General features: G+C 48.1%; 1 protein-coding gene and 1 long non-coding RNA gene across 4 annotated transcripts in view; one reads left to right on the plus strand and one right to left on the minus strand.

Moving 5' to 3' along the window:
• samd12 (sterile alpha motif domain containing 12) overlaps nt 1-23,836 on the plus strand; it is a 74,576-nt gene that overhangs the window by 48,088 nt on the left and 2,652 nt on the right. The gene's annotated exons all lie outside the window — the stretch shown is intronic.
• LOC125719136 (uncharacterized) lies at nt 20,786-22,275 on the minus strand. Its single transcript, XR_007385020.1, has 3 exons — nt 22,139-22,275; nt 21,846-22,016; nt 20,786-21,752 (listed from the first exon to the last, which is right to left on the minus strand). It is a non-coding gene; the product is annotated as an uncharacterized LOC125719136 (long non-coding RNA).

Raw genomic sequence — 23,836 nt, forward strand, 5'->3', positions numbered from 1 at the left:
TTCAGCGAGATGTTACTGTAATATGAGCCTGAAAGCATGACATGTCCTCCATCTGCCCCGGTAACTGCCCTACCCTCGCTGAGGCCCAAATCCTGCTCTTTCCATAATTTCTGCAGCTGGAATTAGGAAGCGAGCCCATTTCCAACTTAACTCAAACCCCTCCATTATTTGCAATTATATGTGCTGAATTTGCATGAAGTCAGCTTACGTATTTGCTCTGAGTTAACGTGTATATTGATAAGTTGAGAGGCAGAACGGTGGTGGTTAGCACTGTCGCCACACTCCTCTGGGGCCCGGGTTCGAGTCCCCGCCAGGGTTCTGTGTGTGGAGTTTGCATGTTCTCCTCGTGCCACTTTCCTGCAGATACTGCAATTTCCCCCCACAGTCCATGCTGAGGTTCATTCGAGTTACTGCATGTGTGCATGTGTGAGTGAATGGTGTGTATGAGTATGTCCTGCAATGGGTTGGGATCCCATCCTGGGTTGTTCATCACCTTGCGCCCATAGGCTCCAGCCCCCCCCCCCCCCCCCCCCCCCCCCCGCGACCCTGAATAGGAGAAGCAGTTCCAGAAAATAGATGGATTGATAAGTTGTTAAAATAGGCATGCATAATATTTTTATCATGGAATGCTCCACATAAAGTATGTGGATGTGTGAAATTTGTAGACCTTAATTTTGCAGTCAGTCGTATTTAGACTTAAAACATTGGACTGGAAGCTGATCCTTTTCGGAAACCAGTACAGTTTAATTAATGTGGCCTGACATTCATATTGATTTTTTGGGCCTTGCATAAAATTTCCAGAGCCAAATAGAGAGACATGACCATTAGCCCAAAGAAATGTACTTTAAAAGCCTGCGTTATTTCATATAAAATGCCATTTCTCATGTTTACTACATGGTGCTCCTTTTAATGACTTTAATATTTGCAGGTAACCTGTAACACAGAGCTTTGCTCGGTGAGAACATTTAGTCGATAAATTGACTAATTAAAGGAAAAATGAGCAGCAAAGAGAAGTTTTGCCTGGAGTTTGGGACGTATCATTAAATAATGATCAGGGCTCTCCTTTCTTTTAATCAAGTTAATACAATCTGGCACCCTTGTGGTGAGTGTAATAATTAATAACGCAGTAACTTACATCAAGAACAGAGACACAATGGATTTGTGGGGGCAGCCAGCTTCACAGAGTTTTAATGCTGATTTTAATTAATTATAAATATTTACATGTGAGTCTTGCCTGCAGGTTCAGATATAAATGAGGGTGTTATTTGTAACAGGTTGATGTTCCAATCCCCCAAGTGCGTGAATCGCCACTGGCCTTGTTTGCTCTCTATTAAATATTTACTTTCTGATGAAGACTAGTTATTACACCCCAGGGCTGCCTTAATCATGGTAACTTTAATGTTGATTGTAGCGTTGTCAGGTGATTAAAGGTAGCTCCCTGAAAGGTCTTTCAGCCGTATCGCGTGATTGATGGACCCCGGCCTTTGATACCAAAGTCAACGGCACCCCCTCTCCTCAGTTCACGCCGTCCGCGATCTCACCGCGCGCTTTTAAATGTAATCACGACATTTAATTATCTTTAGTCTGCGGTTTGACACGTTTCACATAATAACGTCGATGGCGGCCCCCCCCCCCCCCCCCACGCCCTATAAAACTTTAATGCTCCCGCTTCGAGCTGAGTTATTCTTCCAATATGAGTGCGCATTTCAAACGGGGGGGGGAGATCTGTTTGCGTGCTGAACTTGGGCCTGGCTGTCGCAGTACGCCTCAAGAAAAAGACTGAAAGGGGAACCAAAGCCAAACGCCCCGGCTATCATGTAGAGCTGCATGCTTTCAAAGGGGACCCAAGGAGCTGTTAACTGCGGGGCAGCATGAAACCGATTTTGGGGGGTTTTTCGCTCAAAGTTATAATGACTCTCGCTGGCAGTAGCTGTTGTTTCCAAAAGTATCTTCTCTGTCGAGTGCAGCTGAGGAGGCTCAGCAGATGGGTGAAGGTCCTTCTGATGCTGTAATTGGGCCCAAAAGACTGTAGCTTATGCATTAATGGTCTCCAGCCTGGAAAGAACCTCTGTGACCCTCAGCGCTGCATTAAAAAGGCCAGAGCAGATTTTTGAAGACAGCGTCACGCATCCGAAGCACTGTCCCGCCTGTACGCTATGGCAGCTTTAACTATAACGCCAACTTGTTAGATGTTTTCGAGTGCGTGTGGATATGGGGTAACTGCAGATTTTGAGCTTGTATCTGAAACATGTGACATTGCCTGATGTGTGAGTATGTAGGTAATGTTAGCAGATATGTAAGTATGTGAAACAGGGATTGGGTCAAATCCCACCCCTGACTCTGTGTGTGTGGAATATCTGTGTATCACCCAGGATTGGGTTGATCTCCCGTTGTTACTCTGGTTCTGATGAATAAAGTGAATGAATTCAGGGAGTGACCCCCCCCCCTATTTTTAATTTCCCCCATCCTCTACCTTTTGTGCAAAGAAATGTTTAATTTTCTTTGATATAAACTAATTTTCAGTCAGTTTCCATTTTAAGCCTCTCGTCCCTAATAACGTGTACAGACGTAGCAAGCTGGTTAAGTGCCCTTCAAGATCGATATTCACATATCGCTTCCTCGCGGCCCATGAAAGTGCTTTAAATGTGCCCATTGATGTCTACAGAGCATTACTGGGGGATGTCAGTTCCTGTCGAAATTAGATATGTCTGTCTGTAAATCCCAGCCCATCTTTGCTGCGTTTGCCTTCCCTCTACACGTGCCTATCTCTACAGGAATGCTTTTCGCACTCTGATACGCTCGCTGGTTGTTATTAAAAAAAAAAATAATAAAAATGCTCAAAATTTGGTGCTTCACATAATGATTGCATTATCTGCTGATTATTAATGATTCTGGTTATTACTGAAATTGTTGGGGAAACAAGAAATGGAACAAACATATAGTGTTTGTACAGAAATTTTCTTTGGAATTACGACCAGGCTGCTGTATGCAAAGTGTGAGATGCATCCTTCGTAGCTGCTTTTCTTTCCAAGTTACCAGCCAGTTACAACAGTCAACGATGTCATCTGATGATTTTGCCTCGAGTGGCGTCTGATTGGCCGATCCTGCACACAGGGCGCTGCTCTCAGCACTTACCAACACCCCACTGACCGCGTACGGAACGTTCCGGCACTTACACTCCGGGACTGCTCAGCTGACCGCGCTGTGCTCCAAATCCAGGAAGAGATAAGGGTGGGCAGGTTTTCAAACCTTTAAAAAATGGTCTGCAAACTCCCCAGATTTTACGAGCATTAAATGTCATCTGATGCGAGAGAAAATTAACATGAAGGTATGTTTTTAGCATACAAAGCAGTGTAATATTTCCTCTTAAAGGGCATCTTTCAGAAACGGGGAAATGAATCTCAGCTCTTCAGACGAATGTCCCGCACATCTGTCTTCAGTGTGAACTGCAGTGTGAATAATGGTGTCTTAGAATTTGATGAGTCAACTGCACCAGAACAGCTGGGCATGAAGAATTTATTTTCCTCTCCAAGGCTTCTTGCTTTGTTTGTGTTTTTCCCTCCCCTCTATTTTGGGAAAATGTTGTACTCAGAGTGAGGTAATGCACACGTGTGTGTGTGTGTGTGTGTGTGTGTGTGTGTGTGTGTGTGTGTGTTTTTTTTTTTTTTTTTTACATTCTTTTCATTTGGCTCCAGTTCAGCTATTGGCCTCAGTTAGTTGCCGCACGCCGATATATGTCCATATCTCACGGAGGATCTGTCCTCTGTCTCTAGCCCAGCAGAATCATTCCCATCAGAGTCACTGGATTTCCAAAAATGCGCTGTTGAAATTTAGAACAAAGAATAGTGTTAAAAAGAACTGATCACAGTACGTAGCGACATGGATCCGAAACCCTGTGATATCTGTTATAATATGGCTGTTTCAGAGTTTCGGGGTGACATTCAGGGTCTCTGTGGGCCAGCAGCTTGTTTCCAAGGGCGAGGGGTCATGGTGGACAGGCGCAGGACGTTCGTTTCATAGACTTGTTACGTCTCCGCATTCATTGTTGTTGAGAATATCGCTCGAATGGAAGGCAAACGCGAGCTTGTAACAGTAATGCTTTTTCTGTGTGGTATTGGGTAAAGAGCAGGAATTCTGCCTGTCAGTTGCTCAGTCTCTGTCTCTGCGTGGTCAGTGGCGGCGGTCTGGTGTCACCCCCGGCGAGGAGGAGAGTGATTGGCCTCTTCTTTCATTTCACACACTTCTCCGAGCGCACACAGCGGGTCCTCCGAGGCGCGGACAGCAGATATCGGCGAACCCTTTCGAGTGGGCTTTATAATTAACCAAGCACATCCGCACGGCAAGGGGCGACGAGACACTTTAAATTAAAAAGCCAAGGATCGATTGAGCAGTTCACAGGCATTTCTGTTGTTGCTTTCAGGCGTGGGGGTCAGTGCGACCACGTCACGGGGCGAGATACGCACTGGCAGACGGTAACGGGCTTGCTTTCGGGGTGGATGCCAAGGAGGCGGACGGAGATTCGAGTTCAGATCGGTGTGAGGGAAAGCTTTTGTTTGGATTCCTGTTGAAGCCAGCCAGCCATTTTGTAGACCGTCAGAGGTTGCATAGCATGTGTGAAGTTGTTTCGTGAAATTTAAGATTAAGATGGGCTTTCTTGATCCCAGATGGAAGTTCTGGTGTATTCAGCAGAATAGAACATAGAACATACAAACCGATGAAAATATATATAGTGTACTCCTTGTTAGCCACAGTCACTACACTGAATACGAAAAATGGTCCGTTCTCCTAGCCAGCTAGCTAGCTACGCTCTTCCGTCTCTACACACTAGCTATTTAATTATGAATGTTTGTGAAACATTTGAAGGGGGAGCCTTTAATTGACTTTTAGAAACCGCCTCTGCGTAGAACTTCATTAAAAAGAGTCGTCAGTCTCACTCCGCCCCCCAACGCTGCGCATGAACATTCATGAGAACAAATCAACTGGGGTCCTTACCAGCAATTATTTATTTTGCAGCGACGCATTCATTTTTAATTTGCGTGTCGACGCCGACGTGTTTTTCATTGGCTGCCATACAGATAAGCGATTGTTACAGTCATCTGTCATCGTTTCCCAGACGTACGAAATATGGGTGGATTGAGACCAGCCTTGGTTGGGGACCCCAGGGGGCACCAGGCTTGGCTCCCAGACGGCAGCTGGGCCGATACCCGCATGGTGTCTGTCGCCTGGCCCGCCAGCTCTCTGTCACCCAGGCGCGCTCAGTGGGGGTCCCTGCCTTTGATTCCTGCCTTAAAGATGACGTCGGGAGAGCACAAGCCCCCGGCTGGCAGTGTTTACGAAATGTCATACGCTCCTCATTTGCGAACAGATGCAAATATGATAAAAATAAAGGAAATCTAGTTAAAGTGGAGCAGCACCAAAAAAGAGATTATTTTCAGGGTGTTCAGAGTAAAACACAGACTAACGCAGCATAGATAATTACGGATTACTGCTCCATTTTTCCCTGTTTTCTGTGCTTCCCACCAGTACTGTGCACACTGCATCTGAATTCCTGGAGACAGAGGGGGCGAAGGTGAAAGGGTTTCTGCCATTGTGTTATAAAGTGGTGTTTCCCAATCCGCTCCTCGGGGACATTCAGACGGTCTGTGTTTTTGCTCCCTCCCAGCTCCCTGCCAGACAGTTCATGTTTTTGCTCCCTCCCAGCTCCCTGCCAGACAGTCCATGTTTTTGCTCCCTCCCAGCTCCCTGCCAGGCAGTCCATGTTTTTGCACCCTCCCTGCCAGACAGTCCATGTTTTTGCTCCCTCCCAGCTCCCTGCCAGGCAGTTCACATTTTTTGCTACTTCCCGGGAACTGGGAAGGAGCAAAAAACGTGGATTGTGTTAGGGGTCCCTGAGGAGTTTTTTTGGAAAACAGTGTTGCAAAGTCTCTGGAACCCGCGCCGGGCAGAGGGTGGAGCTGCTTTGCCATCACACGTTCGTAAACCGCATTGGTTGTTGACCCTTGACGAGATTATCGTTAATATCATTTCACGCTTAGTTATCCAGGCATGATTGCAGAGAGGCTTAGATTTAATGGTGTGGTTTGAAGCCTGTGGGCAGCAGTCAGGGCTCGACAACCCGGCCGCATTTAGGCCGACCGCATCACTTTTTAATTAAGCAAAGAGCTCGGCCGAGCTCGTTTTGAAATGCACTAATTAAGGAGCATCACGGCCTGCTTTACGGACTTGGTGAATCGCGGCACTGATGAGGCGGCCTTTTGATATGATCTTGGCTTGCGAGACGGGCCCCTCTTCTCAGGAAATTAAGAAGCTGGGCAGCCTCCCCTCTCCAGGGCTGGCTAATTAATTCAATTAAACAATCGTTAAGACTCGTGTATTTATCTATCCTGCGCTTTGCCAAAGTCCGATCTCTATACCCTGCTTCAGGGTTTTAGTGTGATATTGCCCCCTCATTCCCCCGTTCTGCCCAACTGTTCTCAACAGCTCAATCTCCGCTGTCAGCCATCAGCGATGGGTTCAAACCCGAGCCGGTCATGTGGTGTCCGCTGGACCCCCGTCTGACGGCAGAGATCAAACCTCCGCCTTCGTGTCCCCCGTTCTTGTCTTTAAAGTGAAAATCATATTCTGCGGGGACAGCAGGAACAAGCCCTCTGAAAGCACCTGGAACCCTGTCAGATGGCTGAAATCTCTCTCTTTGTATTGTGGTACACATCGCCTCCCAGAGTTTTAAAGGGGGATTAATTTTTCACCCTGACAAGACGGCTGTGTCCCCCCCACCTCCGGCATTGGTCTAACACTGACTTGTTCTGATCAGGTTAGGAGTCCCAGCAATAACCAGCTAACTAGTCCTCGGTGTTTACGTTGGAGTTCGATGTCCCTGAGCCCGGTACCTCATGGCAGGACAACCGCTTAGCGAAGACGGCCACAGGTCTGAGTGGCACCCTGGGTCTCCCATCAGCCTCCACTGGGTCTCTCCCCCTCCCAATTCTCCATTTGCCCGCTGCCCCCGCTTTCCTGCAGATGGCTGAGTGCTGTAAGTGTGCTTGGGTATGCACCGGGAATGGATGTGCGCAGCTGGAAGTCTGGCAGACTGGCAGAAACTGCCTGTCAAACGCGGGCAAGGATTAAAGTGGAAAAACCGCTGGGATGGTCTGCACTGCTGATGTGGCCTCAGCCATGCAGGGGGTCCAGCTTAGACACACGGAAACGTCTGATCGAGCTCTTGTGCTTTCTCGGGGCGTGATGGTCGAATCCCGTGTATGTATTAATACATATGTCATACACATACGCTCTTTCTTTTCCGTGTTCCTGAATAAGGGGTTAGAAGATTGAATACGGATCCATGTCACAGGCTTTCTGTGTAGTTCTGACTGCGCCGTAACCATTTTTCCCTTCTCCGTCTGTCCCCTCATCATGTTACCCTTCCTCCCGTGCTGTTTCTCCGTCGGTGGTCTGCACGGCGGTCAGGAATGTTCTGGAGGCTGTGCACACAGACGGTGCTCGCGTCCCGCCGGCTCCTGTGTGGGGCGCCGAATGCTGTGATAATCTGCTTATCCGCACTCGTTTGCATGGCCGCTGCTGGCCCCTCCTCCCTTGCCGGGGTGCTGTGACCATGCAGACACTCGCTGGGCCGCATCAATAAGAGCCCGCGGTGTCCATCTCGCAACGCCACCCCCATCCTGTGGCCAAGTGAAAGGAGAGCTCCCTGGTGATGGGGATAGGGGGTGTCGCTGGTGTGGAGAACTCTGCCAACCTCATTTCCTGTTTTATTATGAACTGTTATATGCCCCCCTCCCCCCAGTGTGAAGAATGGAAAGCGTATTTGTTCTCTTTCTGTCCTTCATGAGGGACAGCGCTTAAGTGAGGATGGGGGGACATGGCTTATATTTTCCCTCTGTGGTCGTCTTCGGTAATTTAGCGTCATGAAAAGGGGGAATTGGAACCTCAAGGGGGGCACTGTCAGTCTTGAAGGCAAAAGTGGCAGGTCCTCAAGCACCCACATACCCCCCGCACCCCCCCCCAGGTACATACCTGGTTATCAGATCCTGTGATCTCATCAAGCTGATTACACAGAAAGGAGAATGTAAGCATGGCATCAATTTATTACAATTTTTATGTATTATACTATATTTCAATTGTTCACAGGGTCATGTGATTGCTGATTGGCCAGGTAACATGTTTTATCTCATTACTGATTGACCTGGAGCACTATTATATCTTCGTGTTAATTGGCCCGGGGCAGTATAACATTTTGTCACTGATTGGCCAGGAACAGTGTCGTATTGGTGCCACCGTTTTTCCTGAGAAGCGTCTGTGAGGTAGCGTAGGCGTCCGCACAAAGCTACTTCACAGCGCTATTGTGGGCATCAGAGCGACGTACTCAGAAGGCTAAAGCTATTCAGCGTGAGAGGCAGCTCAGAGCTCTGTGCTCACAGTACGGGTGATCAGGCTCAGCAGGGCAAAGAAAAGGCCAACATACACCGTATATATATAATACACACACAGCCCCCTCGAAGCATTTCAGATTCACAGTCTAAGGCTGGATTCGTGTCCAGCTTTTCATTTTCCCACCTCCTTGACACTGAATTCCTCCCTCTCGTAATCTCTTTCCAGCACAGGTCAGTATTAGTACCAGCCTGTGCAGCAGATAGCCCCCGGTGAGACGTGAGCATTGTAGAAGTGAAGGGATTATACATGTTCCCACAGAGCAGTAAGGATGATGCGTTTTCTCATTACTGAATTATAACATTTCTCTTAAGGCCATGCATGTTAAATTTATGGCGTTCATTTGCGGTCCCATTACGGACGGGTGTCTGAGTGCTCCTGTATTTTCACTTTCCCGCCATCCCCCGCGTCATGGGGGGGCTTGAAAACTTGCCCAAAGTCTTGTGGCCCAGAGACATGTAGTCAGTCCCTGGATGACTATGCTCCGCTTCTGTGATTGGCCAAAAGATGGGTGGTGGGGGGGGGGGGGGGGGGGAGTGATATCTAAACTGGGGAGCTCTGCTGCAGTGGCCCACACAATTACAATACATCTGACAGAAGCACGAGGCAATTTCTCGGGTGACGTTCCTGATCTGTGGACCATCACATGCTGTGTCACCGTTTAAAGGGATGAAAGCATTATTAATGTGTTTCTTTATTCCCCCGATATGATATGACCACCATGAGGGCGTCCATGAAATAGGCTCGACGGCAGGAACCCTTCGAAAGTGGGATGTACCACAGCAGAGGAAAGTGGGGGTGCTCCTTTGGAGATTATAGCTTTGGAAACAAATGTCAAAGAAAATGCTAGCAGTAGGAATAGATAGTGCAGTTCGTACTCTCGCTGGACTTGTGCAGATGTTTGGGAAATAAATCTGCAAGCAACGTGGCAAATGGCAGTGGATTACGGAAGGAATGGCCCACCGGCAGAGTCACGCGGGGTGTTGGTGGCCTGCACCGCAGCGCTAATGCTAAAGGAAGCCAGAGGAGGAGATAAGAAAATCAATAACGACGCAGCGGCAGCTGGGATCCACTCAGAAACTGCAGGTGCGAATACGGTGTCGCCCTTTTGCCCGGCTTGAGTTTTTCCATCACTGTACGGCGAGTCTCCAAATCCCAGAGAAGGGGGGAGCATCAGGCTTGCTCTGAGTCGGGAGAAGCACACCAACTGCCCACGGCTCATCAGCAACTCCGTAGATCAGACTCACCACCTAGACGCCCCCCGGCCTCACGGGGAGACGCGCTACACTGAATTGGGAGCTGGCAGTGAAATGTTTCAATTTTAATTCAGTTTTTTTTTTCTTTCCTCTTCTGTGAACTGGATTTGTCATGAACGAATGCAGAAGTTACATTGGTTACAGTGCAGTCAGTCATTAATATGCATTCCTCAGCTCAAAGATTAATGGAGTCTGTCCGTCTCTGTCTATCTGTCTTAAAATCTTTCGCATTTATTCACTTAGCAGTCGCTTTTGGCTGCTGTCTGGCAGCTTGATCCTATAGGATGGGACTGCACGCTTTATTCGTACGGCAGGCGTTTTGGGGAATCTTAGCAGGCTGCACAGCATTTGGAAGATGTTTCTGACTGTGTGTGACTGTGGCCTTTAAGGGATTTAAAGGGGAAGGATCGAATGTAAGACCAGAGTCTCGAGGTAACCGGTAAGCCCATTCCCATAATCTGACTAACTGGTTCCCATAATTACTGCTGATTTGTATCAGTTGTTGGTCACTGTGACCATATGTGGGTTAACCCAGGTTCACCAGCAGAGCTTATTTCCTGGCCTTATACACCTTCTCCAGGAATACAATGATGTTATCTTGTGCCATTTTCTTCTCAATTTTTTTTTTAATGGCATTTGCCATCCTGTTTTGTTTGAACTCCTGCTTCTGTAGACAAAGAGACGCTAGTTACACGAGGAAGTCTTAAAACTGTTGGCAAAATACCTATAGCTACAGTAATTCTGCGGAACGAGAGATGCGATGTTACACTCGTCCTCGTAAAACATTCCTGCACAGGTGTACCGGAGCGTTGCCAGAATGTGCAGCCTTGCACGTAACAGTATTTTTGAATGAATCATAATCTCAGAAGCCGGTAGAATTCCAGACGGGAGGTAAACACAATCCTCACAGCACATTCCTATACACTGTGCAGAATTACTGGGCAAGCACTATTCCTGGGGCTAATTTTTAGCAGGATTTGAGTAGACTTATGAAAATGAATTCAGAAGTTTTCTTTTGCTCCAAGTAAATTTTTTTAGAGAAAATGTTAAATTAGTCTGTCACAAACAAAAATAGACTTGATTATCAATGTGTACAATTATTAGGCAATCTGTCATTACCTCCCTGCTCTCCAGTTATTTCTCAAATCTCATGACTTGGACAGCGTGACTTGGCACTTAACCATCTCTCCAATTTGACTCTCCCTGCCGGCCCCTGGAGGATGGGCTCCCCCTTTGAGTCTGGTCCCTCCCAAGGTTTCTTCCTTCTTGGGAGTTTTTCTTGCCACTGCCACCTTTGGCTTACTCACTGGGGGCTCTGGGTGTGGATGCTGTAAAGCGTTTTGAGACGATGTAATGTTGTGATAATGCGCTATACAGAAATACATGTTTTGTTGTTGTATTAGGCAATCAGAAAATTCACCATCGACAGAAACAGTAATCAAAAGTTTGTTATTCAATCTATACCAGGAATACCAAACTATCGGCTGTTCCACTTTACCACTTTAATGTCCTGTATAGCTACCTTTCTAGCCATTGACCGTCATGAGCCTCTTATCCATTGAACCAGTCAAGGTTTTGATTTGATCCTGTCCTATATTAGCTGAGGTAGCTAGGACAGCCTCCCAGGCACTGCTGGGAGAAGGGCACTGCCTACTACTGCCTGGTAAATCTCACACCTCAGTAATTCCCAGTTGTTGTCAATGAGGGTTCAGTCGGGCAATGAAGGGGCACTGGTCATAAATCAGTCAACTTTCAAGCCTTCCTTAGCCGATCTGTGGAATACTTTGATGCATAGAAGGGGCACTGCCCTGCGTGAATATCATAAAATTTTTGAAAACTGCTGACTTCTTCTTGTACTAGTGTTTGAACAAGGTATCTTCTAGAAATTGGTATTTGATTTTTAAACCATCTGCAAGTTGGAAAGGTCATCACTGATAACTGCAGCCCACACCATCACTCTTCCACCACCCTGCAGGTGCTTGTAGAAGGTGTCCATCCACAGGCCATCTACCTGCTCCATCAAGCGTCACTCTCACCTCATCCGTCCACAGAACCACTGTAAGATCAGCCTTGAGATATGTCCGTGCCTGTTCTTCATCTTTTAGTTTCAGCCTCTGTGACTTGAGCAATGTCACGTAGCACACGGCGCCTATTATTCCCGGAGATACTGTTCCGATTTGCAGTTTTGAAAAATGGTGGCATTTGATTCTAAAGAGTTTCTGAAAGTCTCATAAAAGTCCTGAAAGTCCTGTAATTTGACACGTCTTTGGCAGGTAATTTGTCGTCTTCTCGCTACGTGCTTCTCCCATCTTCTTTTGGCTGTTGGTTGGTCACTTGTACAGTGATCATGTTTTTAAAGTCTGGCAATTCCAGTTGTTTTGCACTTCTCTGACTGGGACTTTACTGGCTTTTTTTCCACCTCTAAGGTCATGTTTGGCTCATTTTAATAGTAATAGTAATTTGCTTAAAAACTCTGCACTGTTTCCTGTTTTACTTCAAACAGAAAGTACACAGATAAAATAGTGAGCATGCTCTATTTTCAAACAGTGCGTTCTTATTTGGACTGAAACTAATAACCGGATGATAAGATACAGGAAATGTACACACTCGCCTAATAATTCTGCATGTGGTATAGACACACCATGGGAAGATCAAGACAGTTTCTTTCTCACAGACGTTGGCCTGAATGTATGGTAACCCTACTCCCATCTGCTGAAAACATTCTACTTGGATCTGGTAATTTACTGTGGGCCATCAGAACGATCTGGTTAGATTTGGGATTCATGCATCTGGGAGTGGTGGAGGAAACTGACCCTTACCCCGGCTGAGGACTCCCCCCCCACCCCACCCCGTCTCCTGTACCTCTTCTGACAAGTGCTGCAATTTCGGGATAATTAGGTGACTCATGCAGCGTAACGTAAATCAACACAGGTCGGTCAATAGAAGTTAATGACGCTAATTAGGTATTCAGAAGGCGTAAAGGCCGCGGTCTGTTTACATAAAGATGGGACGGGCTCAAGTTAAACCCTTCATATGAAGCCGTTCACATTTTATCTGGGTGTCGCAGGCTCTCAGGCTACTGGTGAGGCGCCTCCTCAAGGTCATTGTTTTCGAAAGGGTGTCTTCGCGATTCAAATAGCCCGAAATTAGCCCTCCCGAGAATGACTGACACGACGCACCAGCACCGCAACGTATTATGGGATGTTGCGCTTAACGGAAGCCAGCGTTTGGTCATGGCGCATTAACGGGCAGCGGTGATGCAGGTCCTCTGCGGTGGGAGGGGCCTATGTCTGTCCGGCCCACTTTGGCGTCTTTCCCAGCTGTTCCAGGGCTGATTCGCACGGCGGGAAGCGACGTTCCAGGACCAGGACCAGATCCTGCTGGGATATTGCATTATCCCCCTTGTTTTTCCTCTCAGACTGTCGTTACCTTCCAAGAGTGACCACAGCCTGCTTGGGAGTGAGGAGGCACCTCATCTCCCAATCTCCTCCTGTTCATTCTGCTTTGCAGCCCAAGCTGCTCTAAAAACTAAACATGTGCCTGTAATTTATTTGTGACTTTACATGCTGTAGCGAAGGGGACATTTTTATACAATGCTATCCTGTCTAAGGGTACAACAGCATGTCCCGCCCAGGACCTGAACTATGAAATCCTAAATTGAGTTCCTATCTTTAACCTGCTGCCCTATTTTAAAACCATTTGTTTTTTTTATTTTTATTTTTGCCACCTTTAAAGCAGATCTTTTGAACCTAACAGACAATATTTATTTTTAAGATTTGAAATGTAATATTTTACCTCTTTTTTCATCATTTATCATTTGTGAAGCTTGATAGAATGATGGAGAGATTGATGACATTTAAACTGTATATTGTGAAAGTGGATTTTCTTTTTCTTTTGATTAGTCGGCAGGAACAAATCAGAGGGCCAGTAAAATCTCCCTGGAGGCTTAGAGGTGAGATGGCCCCCCAGACTAGCTTATGTGTCCAGCAATGTGATTATTATTTTTTTTTTTTTTGGGGGGGGGGGGGGTATTTAAATCAAATTAAAATGTCCAGACAGCTCTGAATAAGGTCAGGGCAGACATTTCACGGTGGTGAAATAATCTTTAAAAAATGGCAAAACCTGGCTTTTGGCCATGAAAATCTGGATGTGCACATTGAATGCTGTTCCGCCAGCCAGCTCCCCTCCCCCGCTCTCACATTCCCTGGGAATTCCAGGCTCCGGGGGTCCCGAGTCCTTCAGCCCCTTATTAAGCTGACTTTCACAGAGGGATAGCTCAACTGGGCCCCCCTTTGATCCGTCAGTGCGCCCCGACCCTGTGGAATTGCAATTACAATCTGCCCACCATATAATAACCAGCCTTCTGACATTCCCTTAACTATATACAGAGCTGGATGGTTCAGATTTAGAAAGTACAAATCCGGACCAAGATTTTGTTTCAACCAGCCAGTTGAGTGCTCTGTTGCTGTCAGTCTTTATGCCCATCTGGTTGGTTGAAGGAAAATCTTGGTCTGGATTTTTACTTTCTGGACCTGAACTATTCATCTCTGGTTACATATATATGTATGTGTGTGTGTGTGTGTGCGTGTTTTTGCTTAGCCAGTGGTTCGCTTCTTAACCTTGCCTGGCCTCCCCTGCCGCTTCGCAAATTGATAGAAAGAGTCATCATATTTTTTTCATGAGTTGCTCACGGTTTCCTGTGCAGTGACACCAGCATGCGTTTATTGCTCATGCCGTGATGTCAGACAGGTGAGGCAGTGACGTGCCGGTGTGCAGGATGTCCATCTCGGAGCCTTTGCTTAACGTCTGATGTCCAGCAACTGCATGAGAAACAAACGCAGACGGCTCCACTCGGGGAAAACGGCAGAAAGGTTTCCCTCACAGCCTTGCAGCCCTTTGGAATGAACGGGGACAAAAGCAGCCAGAACGCGGATGGGGTCCGCGATACCAGCCACACCACCACCCCCCCCCCCAGGCTTCTCTGATACCGACCGGTCCCCGGCGCCCCCCCTCCGTGTGCTTGCTGCTTCCTCGAGCTTCCCTGCTGCCTGCATTTCAAAACAGGCCATCCTCCCTGGCTGTTCCATTCTGCTGTTTAGCTGAAGGACGGTGGGTCTGGGTGCTGCTATTATTTTATTGGCACCGGCAGCTTACGGGGCATTAGGAATGCGTGCAGGGGTAGATTTAAACACTCGTGCCAACCGGTCCACGGGCGCAGGCCTCTGCACCAAACGGCTCCCTGTTCCGCAGGCCGAACGGCCGCAGGATCCAGAGCCGGAACGTGACCGGAATCCCAGCTGGGAGCCTTCGGCGGCGAGATGGCAGCCGTGCAAGTGGCCTTGACCCGCGGATGCCTTGCACTAGGGAGCAAGCAGCCTGCTGGGCCACATCCGGCAGCAGAACAAACACCGCAGGATCACGGCAGAGGACTTTGGCTCTGTAGAAATGAATGAGGAGAGAGCAGCATCCATAAGGCTGGAGACTAATGTCTCCTGTCACACATGTGCGGGTAAAGCCAACGAGCATGGCGGGATGGTGCAGGTCACTCTGTCCCTCTGCGGCGGCACCTGAGCGCGTCACACGTTTACGATTCCGCTGTTGATAAAGGCCGAATGCAGCTCCGTTCAGGCTTCAGCTGAGCCGACATCGCGGCTCCTGCATTTCACCTCTGCGCGCTAATTAACCAAGTTTGGTGATGAGGTATGACTGTAGCACAAGATAAAATGAAATATGATGTTTTAAAAGAGGAATGTAATGCTGTAGGTCTGTAGAGGCGTGTCAATTTTTAAAGCTATAAGCGATTTAAGGACAAAGAGGAGGATAACATTGAGGAGAATCTGTCGATTCAATAATGATTTAAATGTCCTGATAGTACCGAGTGTTAAGCACTCATTACTGCAGTAGTGCGTGTTTGTTCCGCTAGAGAGAGAGTGCTAATTGAGTAATAGTGTTAAAGCGTGCTGTTTCTGGGTTGCACAGAAGCTTTGGGGATTACGGGGGGGATTTGGCGCGTGTGATGCCGTAAACGGCGTCTCGATCTGGCACGCTGCCTTGGGGGCAGCATCACGTCCACACGCTGAGCCGAGCTTTTCTGGGATGAGTGTGATGGGTCAGCCTGTAGCCTGCTGGGCTCCATTAACATCTCTGGCTCCGGAAGTGATTACCGGGCACAGTCCGTTAACACCGAGCGACAAGGACGTCTGTCGCCACTGAAGTGAAACCCCGTTACCATGACAGCGATCCTGATGGGTGAAGACCCCTGTCGTCCATCTTTGCCTTTTTATCCTGAATGGGTCACCTTGTGGTACTTTCTTCGGGACCCAGTTTCCCATCCTATGCACTGTAGGTTCTGTTTAAACCCAACAAGTACTTGAAATACATGCCAGCCTCTCATTATAAGCAACTGACATTTATTTTCATTTTCTATAAGTGATTATTTTCTGATGGAAACAGAGACTTTAAACAATACGTATTTCTGTCCTCATCATATTTGATCTACTTCCCTGTAATAAACTTGAGAGCCAGTCCAGATCTGATATGAACCATATAAATTCCCCTGAGTGCTGGTGGCTGTAGTGTAAACACTGAGCTAGCATTGTTCCTGCGGTGAGCCGGCTAGATTCATCACCAACAAAGGCCACCGATTGGACTACAGACAGCACTCTTCAGCGAAACACAAACCAGAGCATAGCAACAGGGTAAACAGAAAGCAATGCTCGGAGTGAAGCGAGCCCATCTCCGGGCCATACGGACGTTGGTCTCGACCCACTTTCAGCTTCGCTGGGGCCACTGGACAGAGGCGTGTTGCAGCGGAAGGGATAAGGAATGTCGCCGGGCATCCGGATCACAAAGAGCGAGACAGACTCCAGCTGCATATCTTGTTTTCCAAAGACAGGGGACAAATTAGCTCCGGATGGGCTGCAGCACAAGCCCCGCTGGAGATGAGAGCACGGAGTGTGACATATTAAAAGCATTCCTTTGACTATTGCACCCGTCAATAAAGACCGAGTGGCTTTTGAGAATATGTTGCTGCTGGATCGTGTGTATGCCAGCTCATGAAGGCTTGGATATGTGTGTGTTATTTACTTATATAACAGCTGTCTGTGCCTCCTGGGTGAAGCACCTATATATAGAGGTGTGCGTATATATATATCCATCCATCTTCTAAACCTCTCATGCAGTGGAGGGTCACGCTGAGCCTGCTGGAAGCACAGGGCAGGGGACAGGCTGGTTGCCAGTGCTTCACAGGGAACGTACATAGCAGCAATTAATGGTAATGGACATTTAAAAACACCAGCTGTGGCAACCGCATGAGGAAGCTGACATGAACTTGAAATGCGGTGAAAATGCGGAGGAATGGAGCCCATGGCCTTGGCAGTGCGAGGGTGCAGTGCAGCCCAGTGAGGCTCTGTGTGGCGGTTAGCATATATAACCGAGATCTCATCCATCTGTTCATCCACCGTGTTCAGTTCAAGAAGACGACCTGTGTGGGGGTCAGTCGGCTTAGCACGCTTTTCAGAAATACCATGTCCCTGTGTGTCTCCTGCGTTTTGGCTGAGGACTGATTAAGTTTCATCTGCCCTCTAACAGGCAGGTTGTGGGTGTGTGACAGGGAGATGGTCAGCTGCGATTAGGGCTGGAGGGTTGAGCGATGTCAAGGGCTACACGCAATATATAAAAAGTGCTGGACTTAAGCCCGGAAAATCTGTGCGGTTCTGATTGGGTCTGACTGGCTCGCCTCAGATAATGGATCTGTGGAAGGGCTGTCATCTCCTTTCTTTAATAAATCCCATAAAACTCAGGAGAGGGAGACTTTGAGGGGAGAGAGCAGAAGGTGTGCCTTTATTGGGGGGGGGGTCTCTGTCACAGCAGACCTCTAGTAGACTATACAACACCCCCTCTGAAAGGGCCCTTCCCAGTTTCTCATTGGTGCTAATTTACCTTCTGTATGATTCACACTGCGAGGGTAATGGAGAAGCGGCCTTCTCACCTTTGTCACTGGGGGGGGGGGGGGCGCTCACGTTCACATTCTGGAACCTTCTGAGGGGCTTGCCCACTGTGAGCGTCCGGATACACCAGCTTCTGGGAACAAGAGATGTTTTTAGCACTCTAGAAAACTCATGAAGGAGAATGATGCGAGAAGCAGCTGTTCCCGTGGTAACACCTCAAAATAAAGTAGATAATGGAGCGCGGGCAGCGGTTCTGTGTCAGTAGCTCGAATCCACCGAAGGCGTTTGTTTATCTTCCTAATGGAATCGTCAGGGAAGCGCCAACGGAAACGGCCCCATTTCCTGAGCAAGAGGTGATTATCATAGGTGCTTAAGTAGGAAATTGGTTTGCAGTTGTCCCTGGCTCAGTGAGTCCCCCCACCCCCCCCCCCCCCCCAGCTCCAGCAGGGCAGTGTGCTGGAAAACGGCGCTGAGGGTCTTTTTAATTACGATTTATTACGGGGGTGGTAGCTGACTTGTTGTGTCGTCCCACCCCTTGTTTATAGCCACATGGTCTCACCAGCTGCGAGTCGTTCATTCTGTTGCGTCGCATTTTTTGGCACATTTTTGGGGAAGTGCAACACTGGAACCTAATGCCCGCTGCTGACCCCAGAACGGGCCAGAAGAGCGTTCTGGTTCTGGCTGCCGGATCCTTTAAGCCGGATCATTCCGAGCTCCCGCCGGCCTGAGAATGCCCGGACATGTCGGCACTGGGAAGCCTTTGCCTCCCACACACTAGATTCCACCCCCCCCCCCCCCTCCGCATTGATCATTCCAAGTCATGTCAGTATCTGGTCGGAAAGCCCTTCCGTTCCAACTCCCACAACATTCCCACCCAAGTGCCCTCGCATTCCAAGGCCCGTGTCCGTGAGGCAGGCGAACACCCGTCCTGAGCCCCCCCCCGAGACAGGGTCTCTCTTCAGCCACCCAGCGAAGACGGCTCTCGCAGAGTTCAGTGACTCGGACAGCCAAACTCCAGGCCAGAGGAAACCGGCGCCTGCTCCGTTTCCATACGCAGCAAGTCAGAAGGAAAGCCAGAGGAGTGACGAATGCAACAGCCGACGCAAGGAAAACGGGAGCCACGTGATCCCACCTGGGTGGCAGATGGACCGAGGTCTCGTTCCTCCTGCCAGGTCGCCAGGGGAAAGTCAGACTAATGGAGCTGAAAGCAGAGTACACTCCCCGCAGTTTACTGACCCGTCAAGGTACCGAGATGCACATCCAGCCAGGAAAATGAAAACGCCTGTTTATGTTCCCGCCTGAAGCAGAGCCTTGAAGAATTAAACAGATTGTTTTTCATTTCCCTGCAGTCGGGTCCTCTTTCATCAATGCCTTTGCAGGTTGAAGATCGACATTTTATTCAACGGCAGCATATTTTACTGCTAAAATGTATCGGCTTTTCAATGAACAGCCGTTTTGTTGTAATATAATTAAATAACACTCATCTGTAGTTAAAAAGGGATGGTTTTCACAGTCCTCTGGAGATCTTGGTAAACACTGGACCGGAACCGGATTTGAAAGATCGTGGCAAGGAGCACCGTCGTGCCTCCGGGGATTTTGGGGAAAGTGCCTAATGGACTCTAATGCGAGTCCAGGGTCAGGTGGCTTGCCGGACTGCAGCAGGGCGCGATGGGCCAGGATGGCTGGCTGGAGGTGCGGACCGGGTCAGGCTTGCCTTTCATCTGTGTTTCTTTGGCGTTACTGTAGTAGCGGCGTCGCTCTACGCAATATACCCACAATTAGCCCCAACTTGTCCTTCGCAGCGTCGTAGGGGAGATAAAGTTCTGTAAGCTGTGAAAGTAATGAGTCATATCTGTGCTTAACACCCACGCGTAACGCAAAAGCTACTTATGATGTAAGACTAACAGCTCGGTAAATTATTTCATGTAAGTAAAACATTGAAATTGGGTTATTTGTCAAGCAAATAGATATTTTTAAAAAAATAAACTACAGAATGTGAACTAAAACCGTAATTTTTTTTTTCTCTTTTTTTCAAATATAAACCCTACGAACCACAAAACACATAACATAACATAAACACATGAATGAAATGTATTCAAAAGACATTATTATTATAGGATCACAATCATGCTAAAGTACACTGTATTATTATACATATTATTATAATAACGGCTTTGTGCTAAAAAGTAAAGAATGCTGCCTATATAATTCTGCCAGTGCTAACGTGAGGGAAGTTCAGTGAATGGCATTGTTGCGGGTTTGAGTTTGACGGTATCTGTCGGTGCATGTGCCATACGATTGGCTGGCATCCTGCCCAGGGCGGCCCCTGTCTTGTGCCCTCAAACGCCTGGGACGGGCTCCAGGTTCATCGTGCGAATCCCGTCGGCAGCAGGATAATCGTATCACTGTCGTACTCTTGGGGCCTTTAACCCTTTAAACTGCACTGAGAAATGACTCTGACCCCATCACACTCACCTGCATGGGTGTGTGTCTCCTGGGAGAGCGAGATGGAACATGGCAGTATTGAATATCTTTGTACTTGCTAGCTGTACAATGACAATAAAGGCATCCAGCTCTGTTATACGGCAGTCGTTTCTCTCCAAGGTGACTTGCAGGCCGGGGTAATAAGCGACGAGGAAGGAGGCGGTAATCAGTAAATACGACTTCGCGGGAAATTGCTGAAAGGCTGCTGCAGACTAAGAAAAGGTCGGCTGGATGGTCTGTAAGAGAGCAGCATGGGTCACACGGCCAGGCTAATCGAGTTTTTCTTGTTGGGAGACAGCAGTGTTCGCCCCAGCCATGCCCCCCCACCACCCCCACCTCGCATGCCTGGGCATGTCTCGGCTGTTGGGACATGTGGCCTCTTACGATCGTTCGGAAGAAAAAGCAGGAGCTCCCCGAGACAGCAGCCATGGAGTCCGGCTTAGCCACATCGTCGCCTGGGGACTCATTACTCACCAGAACTGCCGGAGCGCGTCGGATTTCGTCGCTCCAGAGTCGCTCCCAGTGCCACCATTAAGTTATGGTACTCTGGGCCCCGTTTCAAAGACTTGAGCCTATTCTGGGCCAGGGTGGTGATTTTGGGTATTTGCTCTCCACTCTTTCAGGGCTCCCATCAGCATCACCCCCCCCCCCCCCCCCCCCCAAAAAAAAGGGAGCGAGAGGCGGGTGGGGACGTGTATGTCTCTATTCAGAGAACCGGGCATAATTGTAAAATTATCTGTTACCGACAGGGGTGATACTAAGATACTAAGAGGGGCCACAATTCATATGAAGGGGCCAACCTTATCAGTAGCCAAAGATATGCTTTGATTTAGTGAGTGACAGGGGAGCGGGAACTCCGGGGACCAATCAACTTTCAGGTAGGGCTAGTGCCCCTGTGGCCCCGCCTCTGTCTGTGCCCCTGTGGCCCCGCCTCTGTCTGTGCCCCTGTGGTCCCGCCCCTGTATGTGCCTCTGTTGACTGTCCATGGTTTACGTTTAGCTTCAGTTCAGCAACAACACATGATGTAACGGCTATTTCTTCAAATGATCTCCTCAGTCATTACAGGCACTTCTTGGTCCGTTTGAGAAGTTACAGCTAAACATACAGCAGGTCTTTCTGGGCCAGGACCAAGAGAGCGTGCTCGGGTTCGACGCTAAAGCAGATGTTCTGCTTTTTTGTTTTGCATGTGTGCATTCAGCCACGATTCTGAGCGCGGAAAGTGCTTCACGCATAATGGGCTGAGAGCCGAGTTGCGAACCCCCCCCCTCCCAATTTTCCTTTCTTAAGAAGAGTCGTCCTCTCTTGTCAGGAAACGAGGCCGCCTCAGATGCGGCAGACTGCAGTGCGGAGAACATCTCCCGGCGGAGAAGGCGCACTTCCCTTAGCCGCCCGGTGCGATGCTACTCCAGTTAAATATATTATTGGAGGGCTATTTTTAGGCTGATGTGCAAACGCGCTAATCCTGTGAGCGGGAGGCGGGGAGGAGCCTTTTCCCGCTCATTCAGGCAGACGCGTCGGCGCGGGCCCGCTTGTAGCCCGCCATGCTGGTCCGTCATGGGGTGCTTCAGGGTCGCCTCTGCAGAGCTCTGTACTGCTGTTTCCCTGAGTGTGTGTTGTGGTTCTGCAAAAAGCACACACCCCCTTAATAACAGAACATAATTAATCATTAACGGGCCTCAGACTCGACAAGGTTAATGACGGCGGCCTGGCACACCTCTTAAGTGTGACAGGTCTCCCCGAATATCTGTCACTGTCGCTCTCCTTCTTATAAGTCGTCCCGCCTAATGATACCCCGCAACTCCAATGGGCCTCTGATTTAGCACATCCATCTTCCGCCATTCCGAACGATGTGATGAAAGTTTACGCAGTAATTACACAGCTGGAGCTGAAACAGAACGAAAAAAAAATTAAAGAAAATCCTCCCTATTCCCGCCAGTCGGCTGCGGATCTGGAACATATGGCAAGACTTTATTTTCTTTTCTGTTTTTTATTTACTCATATTTTTACCTTTGAATAAATTGAGTCTGTCCTTTTTGCTGACGTTGCCCCTGGAGGGGGGAGTTGAAAAGTAACGCTATAAAAAAACTGAGGAGCTGAGCTGATGTCTCCCGATGGGTAACGATGCAGAGGCGGCGTGCTTGAGGGGGGGGTGGGGGGGGGTATGAGAAGGGGTGGGCCGGTTTATCTTCATACTGACAGAGAGAAGATCCCTGTCTTTAGTGATGTTTCCCTCGCGTCTCCTCCATCATCATCACCGCGATGACAGAGTTGGTGGTGGGGGGTGCGGGAAGCAACACTAGTCGAAGGGAGCGATCGAACACCGCTCTGAGTAAGCAGTTTTATGTACTTAACCTCAGAGGGGAGGCCGATGAGAAGTTAAGGTTGGAAAACTTTGTAAGCGCCCCCCTCCCCCCCGTTTATTATTTAGTAAAATAGAAGTTGCACCTGCGGAGGCACACAGTGACCTAGTTCGGCTCCGCTTATAGGGACAGCCGAGGAGCAGCCCGTGTTTGCCGAATGTAGCAGGCTGGGGTGTGTGCGAACTTTGACCCACGTCCCACTGGGCTGCCCCGGGTTAAGCAAAGCGTTCCCATCAGTGTATACCCACGCCGTTCGGCACACGAGCTCCAAACCAAACAAGGAATTCTCGGAAGGTTCAAATTTATTGCACATTGTGCAATCCTGATCTCTGCACGTGTGTTTATTGATTTAAAAAGCAGAGAGCAATTTTCCTTTGCCTGCCTAAATAAACTGTTTCCTTCAAGCCTGAAATTGATTGCTAGTTGTTTTTATAGCAGTCTATACTGTTGCATGGTCCATTGTTTATTTTTTTGAATTTCATTTTGTATTGGCTAAATAATTGTTGTATCTTTCATATAGCTTGATACCCTGTTTTATACTAGATTGCATTGTTGACATCATCCGTTTACAAATGAAATTGAGTTTTCTTCCATTTTGTTCCGTCTGATTGCCAAATAAATATGTAATATTCAGTTTGTCCCTCATGATTAACAGAGGGAATGGAAATTATTCAGAGTGACACAGAGTTCATTGTTTTCATTTGTGCTTTGAGGCTATATGACAAGGGATTTTTTAAAAGGTTTCTCGGAAAAAGCATTTAGTGACTGCCTCAGTATCAAGAGATTTGCAAAAGAGTAAATTGATTTGATTATTTTTTTTCCCCAAACAAAAAAATGTAGTCAGCTGAAGTAATACAAGCAGTCAGTGGCAGTATTTCACGGCTTTAGTTATCTTTAGAAGTCATCCGGACGCTTTGTGCAGATTAATGTTTCCGTTTCTGCTGCCGATTTGCTGATGGTGATGTTGATACCTGCTGGAAGAGAGAAGAAAGCAAAGGGGGGGTTACAGATGCCTGCGATCTTTGAAGTCAGCCCTCTGCCGTCTAACGTTCAGGACGGAGGGAATCTGCAGACATTCCCGAGGAGAATCACATTCATTAGTCCGCTTGTCAAAACATGCCGTAAATGTGAAAAAATATAATGCCAGTCCACATTCTCGCTCGCCTCCGATTGGGGCAAACCATGCAAATTATGGACCTCATGAAAGTCATCTGGCTTAGTAGTAGAAGCACATGCTTCTAATCATAGAAGTATATGTGTCTGTTTTTTTCCAGAGATATTTGACGCTATAAAGACATTTGACTTTGAAGTAGCACGCGAAAAGTCCAAAAATCCTGGTCGTCTT

The sequence above is a fragment of the Brienomyrus brachyistius genome, chromosome 23 (genome assembly GCF_023856365.1).
Source record: "Brienomyrus brachyistius isolate T26 chromosome 23, BBRACH_0.4, whole genome shotgun sequence".
NCBI classification, from domain to species: domain Eukaryota; kingdom Metazoa; phylum Chordata; class Actinopteri; order Osteoglossiformes; family Mormyridae; genus Brienomyrus; species Brienomyrus brachyistius.